The sequence below is a fragment of the Danio rerio genome, chromosome 8 (genome assembly GCF_049306965.1).
Source record: "Danio rerio strain Tuebingen ecotype United States chromosome 8, GRCz12tu, whole genome shotgun sequence".
Lineage (NCBI taxonomy): Eukaryota > Metazoa > Chordata > Actinopteri > Cypriniformes > Danionidae > Danio > Danio rerio.
The window spans coordinates 33,325,202-33,348,151 of NC_133183.1; the positions used below are offsets into that span (position 1 = coordinate 33,325,202).

At 34.6% G+C, this 22,950-nt stretch overlaps 1 long non-coding RNA gene across 4 annotated transcripts in view; it reads left to right on the forward strand.

Annotated features, from left to right (window-relative positions):
• The first annotated feature begins 210 nt into the window (after nt 1-210).
• The window catches only part of LOC141375657 (uncharacterized), a 97,727-nt gene continuing 74,987 nt past the window's right edge, over nt 211-22,950 (forward strand). For all 4 annotated transcript variants that reach the window (XR_012384443.1, XR_012384442.1, XR_012384444.1 and 1 more), the window contains exon 1: nt 211-307. This is a non-coding gene — a long non-coding RNA (uncharacterized lncRNA). The remainder of the gene's footprint in view (nt 308-22,950) is intronic.

Consider the following 22,950-nt stretch of genomic DNA (forward strand, 5'->3'; position numbering starts at 1 on the left):
GCACAGATTACGTACCATTCACGTGATGTCTGAAATAAAATATGTGAGAGCTAAAAAAGTTTACACACATCATAGACAAATAAAATTAAAGATGTTTTCGAATTAAATGAAGCAAATTAAAAGTATAAGTTAAATGCTGTGTGTGTGTCAAGTTTTTTTCTGACGAAATTCAGCGACCTTTGTAAATCAGGTCCTATAACTTCCGGTTTCATGCACGCTACCTACCTCAAATGTAGCTGCTTTCCCCAAGATGACTTCAAAGAAACATGCAAGATGAACATCAGCGTGTCCACTGTCGAATATACAGGTTGGAATCTAACGTTTTTTTAAAGTTATTATCTTCACTAACATTTCAGTTTCAATTTAACAATAAAAGATTGCACAATGCATTGTGTACATATGTCCCATTTTATGGCAGCACAAGTAAATAAATAAATCCCATATACTATTTACACATTATTTATGGAATGGACCACGGTTTTAGAACACACACATAAACACACACAATATAATTTAGATATTATTATTTTACAATTATAAATTATTATTATTTTTACAAAAACATGATTTAACTATGGAAAAAAAGTTGGCCCATGGTAGACTTTGATTTGGCCCACCATCCCATCTGAATAGAGAGGGAGAAAGATGGGGCTAATGGTTTTATAGAAATGGTAATTTCGAATTTAACATAACCTTTTGTTTCATTGTTTTATTGCTGAGCTACAAAAAAACACCTGAAATGAAATGATACAATTAAAAATTGTAAATTAATCGGGCTTTTAACAAGTAAACACTGTCACTTGACATATACTGTAGAGGACAATGCACAAGTCATCTGTGAGCAAATCAAGCTATAGGCAGGAGCAGCTCGACTAGTGTATTTAGCATTGAACTCCATTGTGTTATAAATGGGATTAGGTTTTCACTGTAATAAGTTTAGTATACAATGTTTAAAATGATGTTCTGTTAGTTAATATGATTTAAAACATCATTTTTAGGATTATTGTAATACAGTTTGGTAAACAGGGTCATCACTAAGGATTTTTTTTCTATCTGGGCAGTGGTTCAGATTTTTACTTGCCCTGCCAAAGTTTTCACTGGAAAAAAAAGAAGTTAATAACTATTTCCTAGCCACATGATTTAAATAATGTGTCAATAGCCAAATATAATTATACATTTTTTATCCAGCATAACCTTTCTTTAAAAACAACTGAGAATTAAAGTAAAATTACAGTTGTGATGTACCAAAAAAATTATATATATATATATATATATATATATATATATATATATATATATATATATATATATATATATATATATATATATATATATATTTTATATATACATACATACATACATACATACATACATACATACATACAGTTGAAGTCAGAATTATTAGCCCCCTTCGATTTTTTTTTTTCTTCTTTTTTAAATATTTCCTAAATGATGTGTAACAGAGCAAGGAAATTTTGAGAGGGTGCTCGCTGCAGAGCCATTTGAGGAGAGCTGAGGTCCAGCGAGGGGGAGCATGAGCTGTCGCTCCTCCTCCTGTAAACTGTTTTAATCCGTACACCAACCCCACCCCTAACCCTACCCCCAGTGACATCACTCGTAGAAGAAGTGCAAAAAAGGTGGAGCTCAAGCTTAAGCACCCCCTCGCTGGAGCTCAGCTCTCCTCAAATGGCTCTGCAGCGAGCACCACTTGGAAATTTTCACAGTATGTCTGATAATATTTTTTCCTCTGGAGAAAGTCTTACTTGTTTTATTTCGGCTAGAATAAAAACAGATTTAATTTTTTAAACACTATTTTAGGGGCAAAATTATTAGCCCCTTTAAGCTATACTTTTTTCGATAGTCTACAGAACAAACCATCGTTATACAATAACTTGCCTAATTACCCTAACCTGCCTAGTTAACCTAATTAACCTAGTTAAGCCTTTAAATGTCACTTCAAGCTTTCTAGAAGTGTCTTGAATAATATCTAGTAAAATATTATTTACAGTCATCATGGTAAAGGTAAGATAAGTTCATTACTATAAACGAGTTATCAAAACTATTATGTTTAGAAATGTGTTGAAAAAAATCTGCTCTCTGTTAAACAGAAATTGGGGAATAAATGGGGAATACAGGCTGTACATACATGCATACATTTAAGTTGTCAAGTTTTGTAAAAATCTATCTACTGAATTAATCTATTAAAAAACTTGGACCAGAATTCTGCATTATAGGCTTAAGTTATAGACAGAAATAACAGATGAACCTAGACTGCTGTTAGATCATGAATCAGATTGCAATGTTAATCTATTTTCAAGGTGTCAGTGCAGAAATGAACAAAACAACAGGCCAAATACAAAATATTATAAGAATAAAATATGGCAAAACTTTCAGATAGTAATTTAGGTCAATTTTCCTAATGGATAAACAGCTCTCTGTATTATTTCAGCATTCTTTTGCTTTCCATTCAACATGAAATGCACATTTATCAGTAGGAATACCCTTACATAATTCTATCTTCATACAGTAGCCATATACTGTATATGGTTATTACGCAACCATAATAAATTGATGTGAAATGATGTAGTCTGGTTTGTTAGTTCGTTGGATCATATTGCTTTCTTTCTACAATCGATCAGCTCTAGAGTTCATTTCAATCGAGCCGAGACCACCTCATTCAGACGATCTCGGACCAATTGATTTGGCACAGATCCGAGCGGGATTGCTGGATTCACATATGCCAAACAAACTGTGATAACGGGGCAAACGATACAAGTTCCGAAACAAACGTCTAGGTGTGAAAGCACCTCAAGATTTTATTTGCACGCAATAGATGAACAGTCGCAGCCAAATTTAACTTTTCGGGCCAGTAATGATCCTGTCTACTATCCCAAGCGTATCGCACACTGGCCCTGAGCCATCGGGCTGTCCGTATTGTCGAGCCCTGGTATATATTTGGCCCACAGCCCTCAATCCAGTTTGGTTTTTGGCCCTTTTATAGGAAAAACTTTAGGAACCCCTGCACAAATTGAACCACGGTTTCGCTATAGCTGGTTTAGCTGTGGTATGTGTTGCTTAAAACTGTGGTTGTGCAAAAGGTGATCAAAGTCCCAACAAATATGCTTTTACTACAATAACACCATGATTAATTACCAAAAATGCTCCATGACTACTTAGTGTTATTAGCTGTAGGCTAATTTTGTCTTTCAACTTTCCACACTTGGTTAAAAAGATTTTTAAAAATGTTTAAATAGAGTATGGGATTTAGAAATTTGGTTTCCTTTTGAAGTTAATATTAAAATATTAGCGATTGTGGTCTGTGGCAATATATAATATTTATTTATTTGGTCTTGATTTACATCAAAGAGTTTTTTAATAATACAGTTCTGACATGATTTAGTCACCCTCACATCTAGATATGTTGCACATGTTCTCCATTACGGCTGCAAATTTTGAAGCAAATCCATTCCAGATGGCGTCACACATTTGTATTATATCATAAATGCATAAATAGCCTGCACAATATGCAGAACATCACATATTTTCCCCAAATTGCCCATGTCAGATTATACATTTAAAGCATTCTGCAAAAGTAAAATGTGTTTTTACTGCCATTTTCATGTTCCAAGTGGTATAAATAATAATCTTAAACTAATATTATATATATCAGCTAATCAGTTTATTTCATTATGCAACATGTTCTATGATAGAGAAACCTAAAAGTAAGTATAAAAAAATTCCTGGAGGCAGGAAGGTGGAGGCTCAGAAGTGAGAGATGCTTGTTGCCGGGAAACAGAAAGCTGAGTGAACATCCAGGCACTTCAGACTGTGGGCAGGGTGATAAATGGAGGCTGCTGGGAAAGCATGTGTATAGTGAGCTGATACGCCAGCCTTCAGGAAGAATGCCACATAACGGGAAGGCTTCATCTTTATGCGTACAGTATCTGCTTTCCAGTGAAATAATTCAACACAGCTTGAAGACCTGCTCAAGCACACACACAATTATGCATAATTTAATTACATACACGTAAGCCATGTCCTAGTTTTTGCAGTTGCAGGAAGCTCTTTCTTCCACTAGATGGCACTACATTCCCATGTTTAATGCAGTACACAATCACTGGATTCACAAATCAAGATCCTCCACACCAAAGAGTATTAGAAGTTCATAAAACAGTGCCTAAAAAGAGAACGGCTGTTGGCGATGAAAGAGAAATACAGTTTTATATATATTTAATGTTCATTTTTGCACTTTATTAGCATATGTTCTCTGTGGCTCCAGTAGAGGGCGCTGGACAGACACTCTGTATGAGTCAGAATGAGTCACGAATGATTCATTTGCTGTAAGGGGGAGATGAGCTGCTGTTGTCTTTGTAAGCACCACATGCCCAAACACATCCCAGCCCACATGATCGCCAGGTGCTGCAAGCATGGCCAAAGCACAAGTCATCCCACAACTCTGGTGACAAAAGAGTGCTACAGTACTCATTTATGAATGTCTGGGTTTTACACTGCTGTGTAAAAATCACTCATAGTCGTGATGCTAGATTTTATCTCATTGAAAGATTTTTTTTCTTTTTTTGTGGTAGCATTAAAGTTGGTTTAGTGAGAGGGAAAAATGGAAATTCTGCAAAATGCTGCACTAGAAATATTTGTGCAGCAATTGATTTCTAGTTAAATGTATATAGTTCACTCAAAAATTAAAACTACCTCATCATTTTTTCACCCTAATGTGGTTTTGAACATTCATGCATTTTTTTTCTTCTGTTTAACACAAAAAATCTATATTTTGAAGAATACCGATTGCTGACACCCATTAACTTCAATAGTAGAAAAAAATACCATGGCAGTTAACCAGCATTTTTCTAAATATCTTATTTTGTGTTCAACAGAAGAAAGAATCTTATTATATTGATTACACTTTACAATATGGTTTCATTAGTTAATGTTTGTGTATTTGCAATATGAACTAATAATGAACAATACTTGTACATCATCATTTGAGCATAGTTCAACATTTCGTCACTTTAGAATTATAGGGTTCTATCTGACATTTTTGTCAAAACTGAGTTATTGACGTATTCTTATTAAATGACAATTTATTTACATTATTGGATGTTTTTTTTAGAAGTTGTTTACATTTTAAGACTTTTTATAAAAAAAATTGTTACTACTGTTTGCTATGAAATGCAAAAACTTTGAAGCTCAATATCTCAAAATCATTCAGGACGCAGATAGAACCTTATAATTCTAAGATGACGATTTACTAATGCATTATTAAAATCCAAATTTATGCTTGTTAACTAGGGTAAGGATTTGAAGATTGATTTATTTTTACTACACTGGATTTAAAATTGATCAGAGGAATCAGAGTTCATAAAATTCAAATGATACCCAAACCTTAAGTAACTTTAGATAATGCACCATAAGTTAACATGAGCTAACAATGACCAACTTTTATTTTCACTGTCTACACTGTAAAAAAAAACAAAAAAAAAAAAAAAAAAAAACTGTTATAACGTATTAACGGTCATTAAATACAGAAATTTAAAAAAATGTATCAAATAACAGACGTTACAGAAATTTTCCTAAATTGAAATATCTGGTAAATTCATGTCATTTAATGTTTATTTTACAGTAAATTTATGTATTTTAACGTCTGTTATTTTACAATAAATTTCTATAATATAACATCTATTACTGTATTGTTAGTAAACACAGTAACTAACATGAACCAATAAAGGCTTATTGTAAAGTGATACCTATGAAATAAAAATGTTCTAAAATACAATATTTTTTTATAAAACCCCTCACCCCCTAGAATAAATCAGTTGTTGGTGTGTTACTCAAACTTATATCTAACATATCCAGTATATTCAGAGAATTTTCAAGTGGTTTCTTATTTTTTTCCTATAGTTGTGCACATACACATCAGTTTGAAAAGAAATAACATGAATTCTAGTACTGGAAAGTTGCACAACTGCCATGTGCATCTCATGGTGCCGTTCACGAGGCCTGTGTCATTTCCAGCAATTCGCACGCTTCCTCTTAATGTCCTCTTAATTTCCTTCTTTCTGTAGCTGAGACCGCTTACATAAATGGCTGAATCTGCTGGGCAGTGCTGCTGTAAAGGCTTTCCTCTGGGACAGCTTGTAGGAGGCTGGCCTGATGTGGGCAAGTAATGCACGAATATACCAGAGGAATATTTTAAATATGCTTCTAAATATATACACGTATACATTTCCCCTTTCGTGGGAAATGCCCACTGTGTGACATTTAATACTATGCACCAATGGCCTTAACAGAAGGACAGCGGGATGTCTAAAACTACCATTTGTTATAATGTGAAAATATTCAGTATGCAAAAGTAACTGGCCAAATTTGCAACTACATATCTACTAGTGATAATTAGAGTATTTGTATTTTGATTTTGATATATTGTTTTAGGCATCTTATTTTATGTTAGGTCGACCAAACGGAAATTATTTATTTATTCTATACTAACCCTGATATTGTTTCAAACTTCTTGCACAGACAGATAAATTCAACTCAGGCTCATTCTAAAAACGTAACACTATATACATTTCTAGAGATCACGAAATGCGTCCCAGGAGCTACGCTTTTTTGCAGTTTTTATGTTTGTGAACGCACCAGAGCAGTGGCAGCTGTTTGCTTTTTGAGATGTCAAATTTCGCTAGTGAGTGCCATCCGTGCCTTCTATTCTCGTATAAATCCACCAGAGGCTACTGTCAACTGACTGATTGACATACTGGTTGACTAACCCATGCACCCTCCTTCTTCCCTAAACCCAACCAATAGTGTTTTCAAAAGCACCGATTGACCCAAGTCCGCCGACGTACATGGCTAGCTAAATCAACAAACTGATAACAGTGGGAAAGCCGTCCATATGGAGACTGACTTAAAGGGATTTCAATATTTACCCTCTGATCAAACATATTATATGTTTTTTTTTTTTTTTTTGGCCATACTTTATTGTTTTAACTTTTCCTACAAAAACAAAACTCATATTCTGTCATAAACTGTAGTTTATGTTTTCTCCACCCCAAAAATGTTTTTTTTTAAATACCTTAAGCAGCTTTCATATTTTTCTCTTCCTAAATTAACATGGTTTAATAACTTGTAGGGTCATTGAAAGCAAATTGAAAGGGTCCTATCAAGAAATTGTTTTGCCCTAACACGTTTAAGATGAAAAAACTTTTATTGCTCTATTGAAAAAAGTCACCTACACTATGGCGGCACAATATTGGAAAAAATACTACTTGCCTTTTTTTTTCTGAGATATATATTGCTATATGAATACAATTTCACCAGATACATTGAATAAATGTTTGTAAAGAATCTATAATTTTAGATTGATTGGGACGATTCGGTAGGGGAGTGCATAAAATATAATAAACAATCTACAAGCATAGAGAAATTCAATAAAGAAAAATATGCTAATTGAATAAACAGTGTTTGATTGTTTTTCGAAGAGTCAAAATTTATTCAGGTATAAATGTAAAATAATACTGCATAGTCTTTGTTTTATAAACAATTCAATAAACTTAATCGTTATTAATTTTTCAAAGTTACTAACAGTACATTTTCTTATACCTAAATGCTTTTCAAAGCCTCACACAGTCAAACGCCTTAAAAAAAAAAGACTTGCAAAACGATAAATAATATTCCAGACTCAACATTGCATATAATTGCGATGTGACTATTGAGAATGATCACATTGCGATATCGATGCTAACACGTTATATTCGGAGTGGGGGGGTGGTGGCTGCTTTGACTAAGTATACCTCTAAGTCAAAGCAGTCATGGATTATGACTCCTAATGGCTTTGCAATTGAGGCATCATAAATATTGTAAATAATCCATTAATGAACATTATAGGCATACAATCCAACATAAAAGTTTACATTATGCAATATGTGGCCTAGTTTTGTCTCTATTGCCACCAAGGTTTTGAAGCTCCTTGCTTTAAATAGAAATAAATTTTTACATTAGCAAATCAACAATTGTCAGCTAGATCCCTGTTTAGTCAATAGGTTTCAGACATTCAAATGCCTAAGACGGGTACTTTCCCCACCCTCTATCCTGTGTAGGAGCACAGATGACTCAGAGTCAACAACCATATCGTCTTTTGTTTACTGGAGAATGTTTAGAAGAGGACAGCGGTGTTTACATCATGCATTGCATTATCACTAAAACCATAGTAATGCATGCAAACACAGTGTTATGCACATGCCAGCTGCATGTTGCTGCGTTATTGTTCTTTAAAACATCCAAATAGTCTGCTGACTGTCTGATGAGTCACGATGAAAGGGACAATAAGAGTGCAGTGTGACATTTCTCCCCAAAAAACATGATTACTTAAGGCGCATGGTCATTTGAGAGTGAGTTCATCTGAGGAACCCTTGTGTCGGTGTTGGGTTTTGTCACTATGGAGCCGGAAGAGTTCATTGTGTTGTCCATAGAGAAGCCCCATGATTTGTGTCAGTGGTAAACATCATTACATTAGCATCACTAATCCTTTATATGTATAGCTGATAATGCTAGCAGTGACCTAAGTGAAGTGTCATTTTTACCACAACATTCCAGGTCTGTACATCTAAACAACTGTATAGCACCTGTGAAACATGTATAGCACGAAAGCACATCATGTCTGTGTGATTGTAAAAATAAATCTGTGTTTCTGAAAAGAAGCAAAGGTGAACATAGAAGCACATTGTGTTCAGAGAGTAAAACGTTTCTTTTTATGTCCGTAATTGTTGTCCGCATATCTACATTTTCGTTGATTTCATGAAAATGTGTCCTTGTGTGTACTTTTTGTTCCTTGAAATATACGAGAACAGTTATATAAACTGATTTTGTTAGTGACCAAAAAACATTACAAAGGGATGGCTCACTTAAAAATGAAACTGAGTCATTTGCTCACCCAAATGATGTATGCCTTTCTTTCTTTTTTACACCGCAAAAAAAGATTAGCATGCAGTTCACTTGCTCATCATATAAATATTAGACATACAATACATAGTGTCTTCTCTGGGGTTAATATAACTATTATTGGGTTTATATTATTTTGTTTGTTGCAACGCAAGTTATCATGCTATCATCTCTGTAGACCTGGGGCCTGTTTCAGTAAGGAGGTTCAAACAACTCGGAGTTTAAACTTGAACTCTGAGTTGATTTACCGAGAGATTAAAAACTCTGAGTTTTCGGTTTCAGAACAGCTGATCTGAGTTGGGTCAATCAACTTCGAGTAGACCAACTCAGAGTTAAGCGCGCACACCGTGACTATAAAAAGCCATTATCAATGGAGCGCAGACATTACGAGTGACTATGGCAATATCTTATAAAAGAGATCAGCATTTCTTTCTCCAGCTGAACTTGATGTTCTCATGCAAAGTTATAGCAAATATGAGCGTATATATTTGAAAAGAAGCAACCATCAGTGAAGAAGAGACAGTTAGCGTGGGAAAACAGCTGCTCAAGTTAATGCCTAATTTCACTTTTTAAGTATTTAAATATTTAAGTATAATAAAATAAGTAATGTAATTTGTGAAGTTTATAATTTTTTTTCTAAACTTTTCTTTTATACATTTATTAGTTTTAAATGATTTAACAGTGCACTTGTGTGTCTGCCTTTTTTATTGATCAAGTGATAGAGGTTAATATAACATTTAGAAGGTAAGCAGTACTAAAAATATTTTTTAGAAAGAATAATAATCCCATTAATCTAGTTACAGTGCATGTCGAAGGTGAATTTAATTTAATTATTTATTAAAAAAGGATAAGCCATTCTAGTACAGTTCTTCTGTGTGTGACTAAAATGTAGGCTATATCTATGTTTCCATCCAAATATATTACATAAATTTATGTGCAAAACTGGAATATTGCATAAAAGATGCGAATAAAATTCCATCCAACGAGTCAAAGAGAAAAAAATTGTCACTTCCTGATTAAACTGGCACCAAATATCAACAGTAAAAACAGAATTTACTGTGGTAAAAGAAGCTGCGTCAATTAATTCTTTATTTAGCCTAATTAATGTACTTGCGTCTCTATGTCAGAAGACAATGCTGAAACACAATGAACACGTGGGGGCGTCTGAAGCCATGAGATGCGGAGACTCTTGACACGCACCAGACGTTCGGAGGTAATTAATAATATACACTAAAATTGAAACAGTTAAGGCATTTTAGAATGACTAAAACAATATTTAAGACATGTTACAGTGTGCTCAGCCTGCTGGTTTGTCCATTTACACACATTTTCATTATCATATGATCATGATCTTTTTTTAATGCACATACTGTAATTTGTTCAGTAAAAGTGTTTCCATCGTAGTTTATGCGCACATTTTCTATCGAATAAAAGTTTATCCTACTCATTTATGCGCTTTTTTTATGCATATTTTAAAAAGTTTTGTGCATCATGACGTTTCTATCAATCGTTTTTATGCACGTATCCAAAATAAGCATAAAAATAGGTGTGTGGAAACGTAAGGCTAAGGCGAGAAATACCGCTTCATCTTTAAAAAAGGGGAGGAGACCGACAGAAACTCAGAGTTTAGAGAATAAAACCTGCTTCTGACCAGGTTAGATTCACAGAGTAAGTTACCACAGTAACTGACTCTGAGTTAAAGTTACCTTTCTTTCAGAAACAGGCTTGACTTACCCTGATTTCTCGAGTTTAACAAGCCTGCCATTTTGAAACGGAAAACCCAGAGTTTCTCTCATTTCAGGGTTAAACTACTCTGAGTTTTCAGTTAACCTCCTTTCTGAAACAGGCCCCTGGGGTGCCAAATGTTTTCTCGTATAAAGGGAAAAACCAAATAACATTGAGAGCTGTGGGCCGAGGATAAAAATACCAAACTATTTTACATTAAAGTTGCCATGGGTAATTTCCAGGTTTATTTCATGATATTTAAAAATAAGTAGAAAACATTGCTCTGAATCGTATTAGCTAATGCATTATAACATTTTAATTAGAACTTATTGCAATAAAAAACATAACCACATTTATAACACAGAGGAATTAAATGGTGACATCAGTAGAGCAGAATCTGCATTTGACTTGATTTGAAGTCTCTCCATTGCACTCTATTAGTTGGATGACAGTATGTACATTTTAAACTAAACTACAGCATTTAAGAATTGAATGTTTAATTTCAGGTAGCTTTTCTGAAGCTTAACAATAAAGTTAAGAATTAAAAGGTTACATTAAATTTAAAATGACGATACCTAAACTATCCCCATCATTCTCCCTCTATTCTCAGGTGGGATGGTGGGCCAAATCAAAAGTTACCGTGGGCCAACTTTGGCTCGTGGGCCCTAGTTTGGGCATCTCTGCTGTAGAAAATCAAACAAACATATTTCTTAAAGGGGCTAAAATAGGCTAATAATAATAATTATTATTATGTGTGTGTGTCTTTATTAAGTTTGATCAATGCAAACAGGGCACTTACATAATTTATCTGGCCAATTCTGAGTAAATGATGCTTAGTATGTTTTCATGAACATACAGCACAGACTTAAACAGCCAATGTCAGTTTTGTTAAATACAGCCTATTGAAGAAAAAAATCACAAAAATCACTGGATGTCTTGAGTATCTGCAGTAATAATTTCAAAGTATATCTGTATAAAATCCAATTAAAACGAGCTACATAGAAAAAAAAAACAATGATACAAATGAAGTTAGTCTAACAGTATTCAGGTCCAGAAAGTGAATAATAAAATAACACTGCAAAGTCCTCACTGTATAAATCAAACAATCAGTCTTTGGTAAAGCGCCATTATCAGTAAACTCCCTTGTGATGTTTACACAGTAGTAGGCCTTGAAAACACACAAATGATAAGCCTTCACTTTGTTATTTAAACTTTGCAATTCATCAACAATTCATATAAATGCATTCTGAATGATTGCTGCCTAATCAACAAAGATCCTTACTTTTTACAAACACTACCCAGCAAGAATTGTGTGTGTGTGTTAAAAGGTGTCTAATAGATGACCAAACTAAGATGTCTTGGCTAAAACAAGGCTGTATCAGGGCTATATAATAATAGATGGGGAAATAACAGATGTTTAACAGTAGTAAAAATTTAGTCATCAAATAGATGGGAATGAATACACGTCTGTATGATGACTGAAGTATTTTTGGATGATTGTTAGTTTTTTTTATTTATTTTTTAATAGATTTTTAGACAACCCAAATTTAGCAATGTTTTAGCCAAGACGTCTATTTGTCGTCTTTTAAACACAAACATTAAGACTGGTGATGTTAAAAAAGTTTAATTCTAGTCACTATTTATGATGACTACACCACCTAACAAAAGTCTTGTGGTCAGTCCCAGCTGTAAGAGCACCAAATAATCATTTGACTTCTAGTTGATCATTTGGAAAAGTGGCAGAAGGTAGATTTTTTTCCAATGAATCATCTGTTGAACTGTATACCAATCATCACAAATACTGCAGAAGACCTATTGGAACCAGCATGGACCAAAGATTTTTACAGAAATCAGTCAAGTTTGATAAAGGAAAAATGATTGGATTGAGTGGATGGCAACATCAACAGCCTGAGGTATTAAGACATTGTGCTGCCCATTACAAACCACAGGAGAGGCCAAATATTTAGGCAGGATAGCACTTCTTCTCACACTTTAGCCTCCACATCAAAGTTCCTGAAAGCAAAGAAGGTTAAGGTGCTCCAGGATTGGCCAGCCCATTCACCAGACATAAACATTATTGAGCATGCCTTGGGTAAGATGGGGGAGACATTGAAGATGAATCCAAAGACTCTTAATGAACTCTGGGAGTCCTGCAAGAATGCTTTATTTGCCATTCCAGATGACTTTATTCATAAGTTGAGTCATTGCAAAGATGTATGGATGCAGTCCTCTAAGCTCATGGGAGTCATACACAATATTAATTCTTTTTTTACTGCACCCTGACTTTATATTCTAGACTGTACATTATTTCTGTTAAGTGACAAGACTTTTGTTTAAGCAAAGTCAGACCTTACTCTCCTAATTAAATAATTAAAAATCAAGGCATGATCCATGTTTTATTTAAATGTTATAAGCATAATCTAGAGGCCTTTGCCTTTCATATTAGCCACTTTTGATACTAAATGATCATCTAGACGTCAAGTTATTATTTTTTGTTCCCAAAACTTGGATCGGCGACAAGACTTTTGTCAAGAAGTGTATAAGTACAAGAGTGAAAAGAATTTTTTTTTATTTATACACTTGTGACTGGTCATGCTCCATGTGGAAGAACAGCAGGAATGTTTTTATGTCAACTATACCTTTTAGCACCTTTAATAATATTTTAAGACTGTTCCCGTATTCATCTCTGCTAAGATCATAAGTGAATGCATTTATTTGCATTCAGCAAATTAGAAGACATCAAGTGATAATGACTGCATCAATCTCGTTTTGTATTACCATCACAAAATATGGCCTACAGCCGTTTACTGTTACAAGCAAATAGGATGATAATGTCTGTACTTCTCCATTCCCTAATAGATATTGATCGCTGTATGGTTTCCCAGGCTGTAGTGGATTCATTTCTCAGCTCTGGGCCATTTCTGATCACAGTGAGAAACGAGAATTTAGCAGCTTTCTTTTTTCCTGGTAAACATACTATGTGGTAGAAAAAGTAGATTATTTTGCACATACACATACAGGAAACCTCTAAGACAAACCCAGACACAAAAGACCCCTTCCTACTTTCTCTATATGCTAACTCACATCCACATTAGTTTTCTTTATAACCACTGTGCTGTTTTTAGGAAAACAGTTTTTTTGTTAAACATTATGATGTTATCTTGTTCTTTGATCATTCTAGAAAAAGGCTTTTATCTCCAAATGTCTTCAGGCTACTACATCTACAAGGTCAGGTCAAATAATGCTTCAGGCAAAGTGCTAATAGATGATTATCTCTATGTCATGAGGTGTTCAAGGGGCAGACTGACCAAATCCTTAGCTCAACCCTAAACTTAACCTCAACCTACTCATTAACCCTCCACTAACTTTGACCACTGATCTGTCATCTCTGAGGAAAGGTCAAGCTTAGCAACATGTGTCATGTCATGAAGGGCCTGTTAGATTCTCAGTGAAAAAGTGCATTGTTTTACTCAGTAGTACAGGTCATCAACTGGATGAAGGCACATTAGTTATAAGTGCAACAAACAACTGGTTATTTGACATCATCTCTGTAAACATAGGTCATACAACTCAAAAAAGGCTTCAGACTGGCATTACCAAAGATCTTGTATTGTTGTTGTTTTTGGTGTCCTAGTTTGTGGTTTCGTCCCGGACGAGCCCCCATTTATATCCACTTAATTTCCACTCTTCTTTTTGCTAAACAAAATGATAAAAAATGCATCAGGTGAATTTGTATAAATGTTATTTATTCTCATGTGTTCTGGATGACTGTGAATAAAAGCCTATTAGCTATTAATGCACAAATACTTAAACTTTATATAAAATGCAAATTCAGGTTTTAAATGCATGTTCAATGATCTTATTAAATGATTTATTAATGCATATAATCACTATTGGTTGAAAACTCTATATTTAAACATTTTTGTTTCCATAAATTATAAAGGCATTAGCCACACTTGTCTTTTTATGTGTTTTACTTATATTTTATTAAATTAAAAGCAAAAAAGAGTTTGTCACTACTTGTCACATAACTCTATTGGATCATTAAACTGTCAGCCAAACCTCCACCCAACCTCCCTTCTAAGCTTCTGTTGTTGACCTTTACTAGTCAGAAAACTCATGACTCACTTGAGCTTGAGCATCTGCCTACCACAGACAATTAAACCTCATTTTGTATCGAAACCATGGTAATAGTTTGTTATAATCATACTTTTGTTCAAAATACATTGTGGGTTTGTATTCTCGCTCTGATGTTGACAGGACCTTTAAGATAATCATATGGAACCAAAATTCAGTTACACTTAATGCACAACTGTGCATTTTCCTGAAAACAATTCATCAACCAATCAGAACCAGTCATTCAAGAGAACCATAATAACAGAAAATATACACTAGATTAAAATTAGGGCTGTACAATACATTGTTTCAGCATTGATATTGCAATGGGTGTATCCGCAAGTCACATCGCAGGATCTTCAATGTTGAGTTGGGATTATAGTTGATTATGCAGAGTTGAATTATAACAGAGTAAGTGTTTATCATCAGCATGCATTTTTTTAAAGAGATAGCTTACCCTAAACATTTTACTTCACTCACTATTTTCAAATGTCTGAGTTTCTTGTTTATGTTGAACACAAAAAAGAAGATATTTTATTATCTCATAAACGTTTGAATCTTAAAGAGTGAGTAAATAGTGAGTACATTTTCATTTATTGGTGAACTAACCGGTTGAGGCCTGTGACTATGTGAACATTTCAATATTTTAGAGTTGAAATTTTTGTACAGTATTTGTAACTATATTAAAAAATTACATTATATACAATAAAGAAAATGCTGTGTTGATTGTTCATTATCTGTACCTGAATACTGTTGGACTCTCCAGAAAACTATAACTCACTTTATCTTTGCTATGTTGTATTTATTTATGCTAGTAAGTTATATTATATATATATATATATGATTCGAGATCCACTCCAATAAATTTTCTAAAATTAAGAATTCTTTCCAAATAAAGCTGTATTCACATCGCAATTTAGCAGAAATACAAAATAATGCAATGTCAGATGTTTCCAATATCCTGCAGCCCTAATAGAAATGCATGGATTTTATATATATGAAATATCTTGTTTTAAATTTAGATTAGAAAGCACATATGCACATTTGTCCCACCCTTTTATTATATATATATATATATATATATATATATATATATATATATATATATATATATATATATATATATATATCAAGACATAAAACATAAACTCTTTAACATTTATATCCACTAATTATCTTTATAAAAAATAATATATAATAAATTCCGAAGCAAATTTAATAAAAAATTTGCAACTGACAAACTTAATCTGATCACCTGCTGAAACATGCACTTTTTTTACTTGTTATTTTTTACAGTTGCTTCAATGGATTTACTCTTTGAGCCAGGTAATATGATCAGGCCTTGTGCTGCTCATCTCACTCTGATGAGTCACTATAATGTACCGAAAGCACTGATCTGCTCTTGCTTTTGTAAATGTCAGATGCACAAATGTTCTATGCACTATTATTGATGGACAATAATATTTAAAGCTGCTGTACTGCATTTTCAATACTGCAGGACAAAAATAGATGTGCAACCATACAGATAAACATTCCTCTAGCTTTCTCCATTTCACCTTTGTTTATGAATTTCCGTATGAGAGATTTTATACTGTACACTTGAATCTTGTACTGTACTGTATGAATGTGGCTAGTGGTGCAGGTGGGAAACATCAACCATTAAGGTTGTTCGTACTGTCATGACTGATGACTCACTGATGTGTAAAGGTTTTGGTTAGACCGCACACTCTTGTGGTCTTAAGTACAGTAAACCAATTTGTGACTGGCATTTATTGACTCATGATGACCTTCCCATTGGTTTAAGAAGCATCATCACAACAATCAAAAAATACAACTTCAGTTATACCTGGAATGCTAATTCAGCTACTCTATTGAAATAAGATTGACATATTTGATTAAAAAAAGTGTTCTACCTTTATACTAAATCCAAACCCCCCCAAACAGGATACCACAGTTTGCAGGAAAACTCTCTTCCCACAAGGGATAAGTGCATGAGTTACTTACAGGGGATTTCCTTTGTACCTGGAGCAAGATCAAAACATATAGATGAGAAGAGTGATAAAGAAGAGCCATCTGTGCAACTATACTGCAGAAGTAGCATTTACTATATTTGACTTACTTCAAAAAGCAAGTGTGCAATAGGATATTCATTTAATGTGCCCCCGCAGTTCACTGTAAAAAATAATGGGTTGTTGCAACTCAATATTTGATCAAATATGGACACAATGGCTTAAAATGTGCAATTTAAATGTAACAAAAAATGGCCCAATGTTGGGTTATGGTCCAAATTTAGATTTGTATTAAATTTAATTACACTTTTTACCTAACAGATGGATTTAGCCACAATTGAAACAACATTGAGCTACAAAAACCCAACATTTTCTAGAGTATACTAATACTGCTACAATTACTACTACTGCTATAATAATAATAATAATAAAAACAATAAATGCTACTTTCCTCTGAACACAATTGTATTTTTATGGTCAAGTGGTTTAGTTAAATAAATGTGATGACCTAAGCCTTAATGTAAGATATACAGTATAGGCACATTGTGAGAGGAGTAAATCCTAGGCCATGAATAATAAATGTGTGCAATGAATACTGCAGCAATGGTCTGTCCTAGATCTCACTGCAGCGTGTACCCGGTGACCCAGTACCTTAAAGTTTAGCCATGATACCAATGCTTTCTAAGGACAAAAACTGTGATGGCTGAAGAAGGGAAGAGAACTGAACTATTAAAAACTAATTTTACAAGATGACTTCATTCTGACTCTCAAAGGTGACTTCCTAAAAGACTCTCAAGGGTGACTTTCTAAATGTACTAATAGCTAGTAAAAATATTTACATACTATATATATTAATTGATAGTATGTTACTGTTTAAAATACCGGTGGTTCTTTCCGCTGTTGCAATCCCTGATTGGTAAAGGGACAAAGCTGAAAAGTAAATGAATGTTTAAAATACTGTTCTATTTTAATATACTGTCAGTTGGAATTTATTCCTGTTCATTTTTATACAGCTTACTTTTTAGTGCTCCAGTCTTTTGTCACTTGATCCTTCAAATATCTATGTAATGTGCATAAATTTAAAGGAACATTTATTTTAATGACTAAAACCATTATGAAGTCTATTTTTTTTGTCAACCTTGATACTCCATGTTCACAAACAATTGATGAATATTTGACTGTCACATGTAATCAATTGAATGCAGCTTTGCTAAATAAAATTATAATTATAGTTAGTTACAATTGTAAAGAAAATATATTTTATTTTTTATTTTCTTTGTGAAAAGTGGTGAGATGTTTGTGACTGAAGGTGAAATGTCTGTACTGTTGGTCAGCAAATTATCTTGTCATGTTTGATGTTTCAATAATTGCCATGATCTATTTATTTATTTATCTATTTTTTCACGAAATGTCAGCTTATGCAAAGTTGTTTTGTTTCGTTTATTATCTGAAAGGATGTTGCACTTAAACGTTATGTAAATCCTCCCACCCAGTAGTGTTTGTTCTTTCAAGAACTGTTAAAAAAATCCTAATTTTATGTGAACAATATAAACTACAAAAACAAAAATCCTATAGGGCATGCAAAAAAAAAATAATAATAAATGCCGTTTTTAGACCCAAAGGAACCAGAAGATGTGACTTATTTGGAGTTTTGCTGTCATAGAACTTTTTTTTCTTTTTCAAAGGATCTTGTTGATCAGACTGCTATCTAAGCATCTGCTGCACTTAATGAAATTAAATCTTGGTTATTAAGTGCAAAGGTCTTTCCTTTCTACTAAGTAGGAGCCTGTCTGAGCCATAAGGTCCTTGCAGTTTGACAACAAGGCCACTCAATCCTCATCCAGTTTCACCTCTCTGACCCTCTGTCATTATGACAAGCAGTGTCACTGCTGCTAATAGTGAAGATCAATCATCTGCTCACTGTGACCTTATTTGCTCATTATGTCTCATTTTATTTAAACTAAAATATTCCAATAAAATATATATAATACAGAAAGGACTTATTTGTTAACATAAACTCACAATAAAAAAAATTATAAATCTTAGTTGGCACTATATGTTTGTTTTTAATGTATTTTATGTATCCTAGTATGAAGGACATATATGGGGTTAGGACGTTTGTAAGGTCCCATACATTTAGGGTGCCTCCAGAGACATTATCAAGGGCCTGTCCCCCCGCTTTTCACTTTCATCTGCATATCAGTTAAATAGTTTCTCTATTTATAATTAGATGAGCATCTAAACCTTTCAGATCACTGTAGAACTACACACACACACCACACTAAAGATCTGCACTTCCCAGCATGCACCAAGTGCACACCAGTTCCTGTGTTCCACTGACTGCAAACACACACAGCTGAAGCTATTTATGGACTGATTCTTGGACTATATAAACAGCAAACACACACATCTGGGCTAAGTCTTGTAAACTGTTTGGTAAACTTTGACATGCTCCCCTTGCTTTGCCTTGCCTTGCTTGACCTTTGCTTTGTTTGTTTGCATTGCTTGCTGCCAGAACTGACCATTCGCCTGTATGAATATGCTGGATTTGCCTGCATGTACATGTTTGCTCCTGTTCTGATGTTGTTTGTATGACAACTCTCTTGAATAAACCTGCTTTGGATCAACTCCATTGTCCAGCGCCCTAACATAACAACTAACATGCTCTTTAAATATAAAAAACTGCAGGTTGCCGGTTCGATTCCAGCTAGGAGCAGGTTGGGTGGTTTAGACTGGCGGGGTTACATTGGTGCTGTGACCCAGATGGGAGTGAGGTTTAGGGGGGTGAGTGTTGCTGAGGCCAGCTAGTGAAGTGCTGTGCAAGTAAACCTCACTTCTCTGACCTCTAAAGGTGCTCTAGCGACTGATGCTAGAGGCCATGGTCTTTAGCCTCCTTGGTAGAGCAACTGACTCCCATACGGAAAGTTGCCTGTTTAATCCCAGCTCGGAGCAGGTTCGGGGGTGTAGAACTGGTGGGGTTACATTGGTGGTGTGACCCAGATGGGAGTGAGGCTTAGGGGTGAGTGTAGCGAGGGCCAGCTAGTGAAGTGCTCTGCAGATAAACCCACTTTTCTGACCGCTAAAAGTGCTCTAGCGACAAACGCTAAATGCCATGGGCTTCAGACTCTTTGTTAGAGCAACCAACACCTATGATACGAAGAATCACCTGTTCAATCTCAGCTCAGAGCGGGTTGGTTCCTATAGGATTGGTTGGTTACTTTTAGACCAAATTTTAGTAGGGCAATGTCAGTTTTTATTAATATAAAGAGTTATAAAATATTGTTGCTTACACGTCCATTTACCAAAATAACTACTGTCCTACCTTGACTTAAAACAGCGTCAATATTTATTTAGCCTTTAGCGTGTGCTTTTATCCTGAGTCATTGACACAAATAGGACACACATCAGCCTCCTGGAGTAATTTGAGGATAAGTGCTACGTGGGATTTAACCTGCGACTTTTGTATTAGCAACCCAGATCCTTCACTTGTCACTTGCCTGTCCTCAACCTGACCTCAAACCATGCACAACCTGCACAGCTCGTCAAAATCTCCATCTTTTATCACTTATTTGCAACCTTTTTGTTATTTATCGCTGAGTGCACGGTAGTTATTCATATAGAGCGCTGCTTCTTGATCTATATCAGGGTTTGTGAGGTTTGTGGATAATTGCTCATGTTTTGAAAGTAGTTCAGCTGACATTTGTGTACATGTCAGCATCAAGAGTGCGATATGACATATAGCCGAAACTGCGACTGCTATTAGTATGATGGGCTTCCCCTTCAGACTCATCCAAACCACAGCAACACCTTCAGCAAAGCTCAGTGTTTTCATGCAGAGCTTCCTCTTTGATCAGCAAAATGAATCCAGAGCTGTAACACTGAAAGAGATTTGGAATATTTAAAAAATACCAAATCTGAAATTGTTGTGATGGGTATTTATAATGGCTTCATTTTAAAATGTGGATTGCTTAAGATGAATAAAGCATACAGAAGACTCAAAAACACCCAGCAAATGAGCACAAAAACACACAGTCTGCTGCTGAACGACGGTTTCCCTCAGGGCGGCTTATGAACACTGACCATATGGTTGTTTCCCGCTTTCATGCTAAAATAAACACCCTGTTGTGTACACTTGGGACATGAACAAATATTTCTGTCTGGAATGTTCCTACATTTAGAACACGAATAAGCTAATTATAGAAATCACAAGCCAATGACTGGCTAAAAATAGTCTGGACTGTCCTTTAAACAGATATAAGGGCACTAAAAATAGTCCTTTATCTCATTAGACTAAACCTTTGTGTAACCTACATGTGAAAAGGTGAGATCAGAGCACTCGGAAACTCCCATAATCCCCATCGGTCTTCACTGGTCCATTCCAGAACGCTGCTGACCACATGACCTAACCAAAACACAGTTTATTTTTATTCTGAGTTTTTTTTTAGAAATGGGTATCCCAAGGACACCGACTTGATTATGAGGCTAAAGCAGTTACACCACTACTGGAAAAATTATGTTTACCTTTTTTAAGTAGATAAAATCTCTCTCTCTCTCTCTCTCTCTCTCTCTCTCTCTCTCTCTCTCTCTCTGTTTATATATATATATATATATTTTATTTTCTGCTAAAATTTTTCTGTTCATTTATTTCACATTAAAGCCAATGAAAACAACTTATTTATCACTATAAAAGTAAAATTATTGGGCCTATACACACAGGAGTCTGAGGGGAAAAAAATGTAATAAATAAATAACAAATAATGATCATTCTGAAAACGTAGCCCTATATATGTTACTGGAGATTGGAAATTAATAAGTACGTAACCCTGCAATATGTCTTTAAAATGGACGATACACTATTGATTGGGTTTAGGGAAGGAGGAGGGGTGGGTCAGTCAATGGGTCGGTCGGTCAGTGAGTAATTCAGTCAGTCAGTCAGTGGATAGCTGCCTCTAGTGGATTTACGTGAGAAGAGCAGGCGGGAATGGCATTCCTGGGAGAAATTTGAGGTACACAGTGGCCTCTAATGGATTTGTGAAAACAAAAACTGCAAAAAAACGTAGCTCCTGGGATATATTTGGTGCTGTCCAGATATTTATTTAGCTTTATGTTTTTAGAATGAGCCTGGGTTGGATTGGTTTCTATAACTTGACTTTCTGTCTTGAAAATAATTTGTTAAAATTTTGCTATGTGGAACAGTACTCTTATGCAGTAAGCTTGCATAATCATTGTTTATTGCGTATAAAGTATTTTTATAAAGTCGCTCTGAGGGGAGCTCTCAGTAAGAGATCGTCGAAAAGTTCTTCTTCTTTTTTTTTTTTTTGCTCCGCTCAGCACGAGCTCTCCCAGCTAAACGCATATTGAAAACAAAACTTAGCGATACTTTGGTGATTCGGGTGTGTGTTTAAACAGACAAATACACTTAAAAGTATGTCAACATGTCCGTCCTGGGTGTTTTATTTTAAACACAACTAATTTCCTCTCAAATGACCACAAACTGTTACAAAAGTAGTCAAAATGCTTCATTATAGATCTGTGCATTCTTAGATTAACACCTATGTTATAAAACAAAACACAATAAGAGATTCATTTGCTACTTTTCACTAAATAACTATCGTAACTTTAATCAATATGCTAATACAATAAAAAGTGAAGTAGATTTTATAGCTTTATTTAATTTCTGTGTAGGCCATGGATTTTAATAGGCTTTAATATTTTCAAATGTTTGCTTTGTATTCTATCATTTGAAGCTATTTGCTGTCCCATATTTTTTATATCCCAACGTTGACCGATTGCTAATCAATAAATAGCTATAGTGCTATCAGTTAGTTTTAATGTCAGCTAATGTTATGGAAGGGCATAAATGTTATGGAAAATAGTAATAGTAATAGTAATGTAACTACCTTCATCATTCCTTCCTCAATCAAATGTGTAAATATTAGATCTATTCAGCGATAACGTTAATTGCATTGGCATATTTATCTGAAGTTTTCCCAGCTTGTAGTAGTCGATCAAAAAGCTATTTAGATTCTTATGACTATACAGCCGTGGAATTTACTGCGATGTGACGGGGCGCCACCTGAAATCTTGCCTATAGGGTGCCAAATTGGTTGGGGCCGGACCTGTTTATGAGCGTCAAAAGGGGCTGATCCGT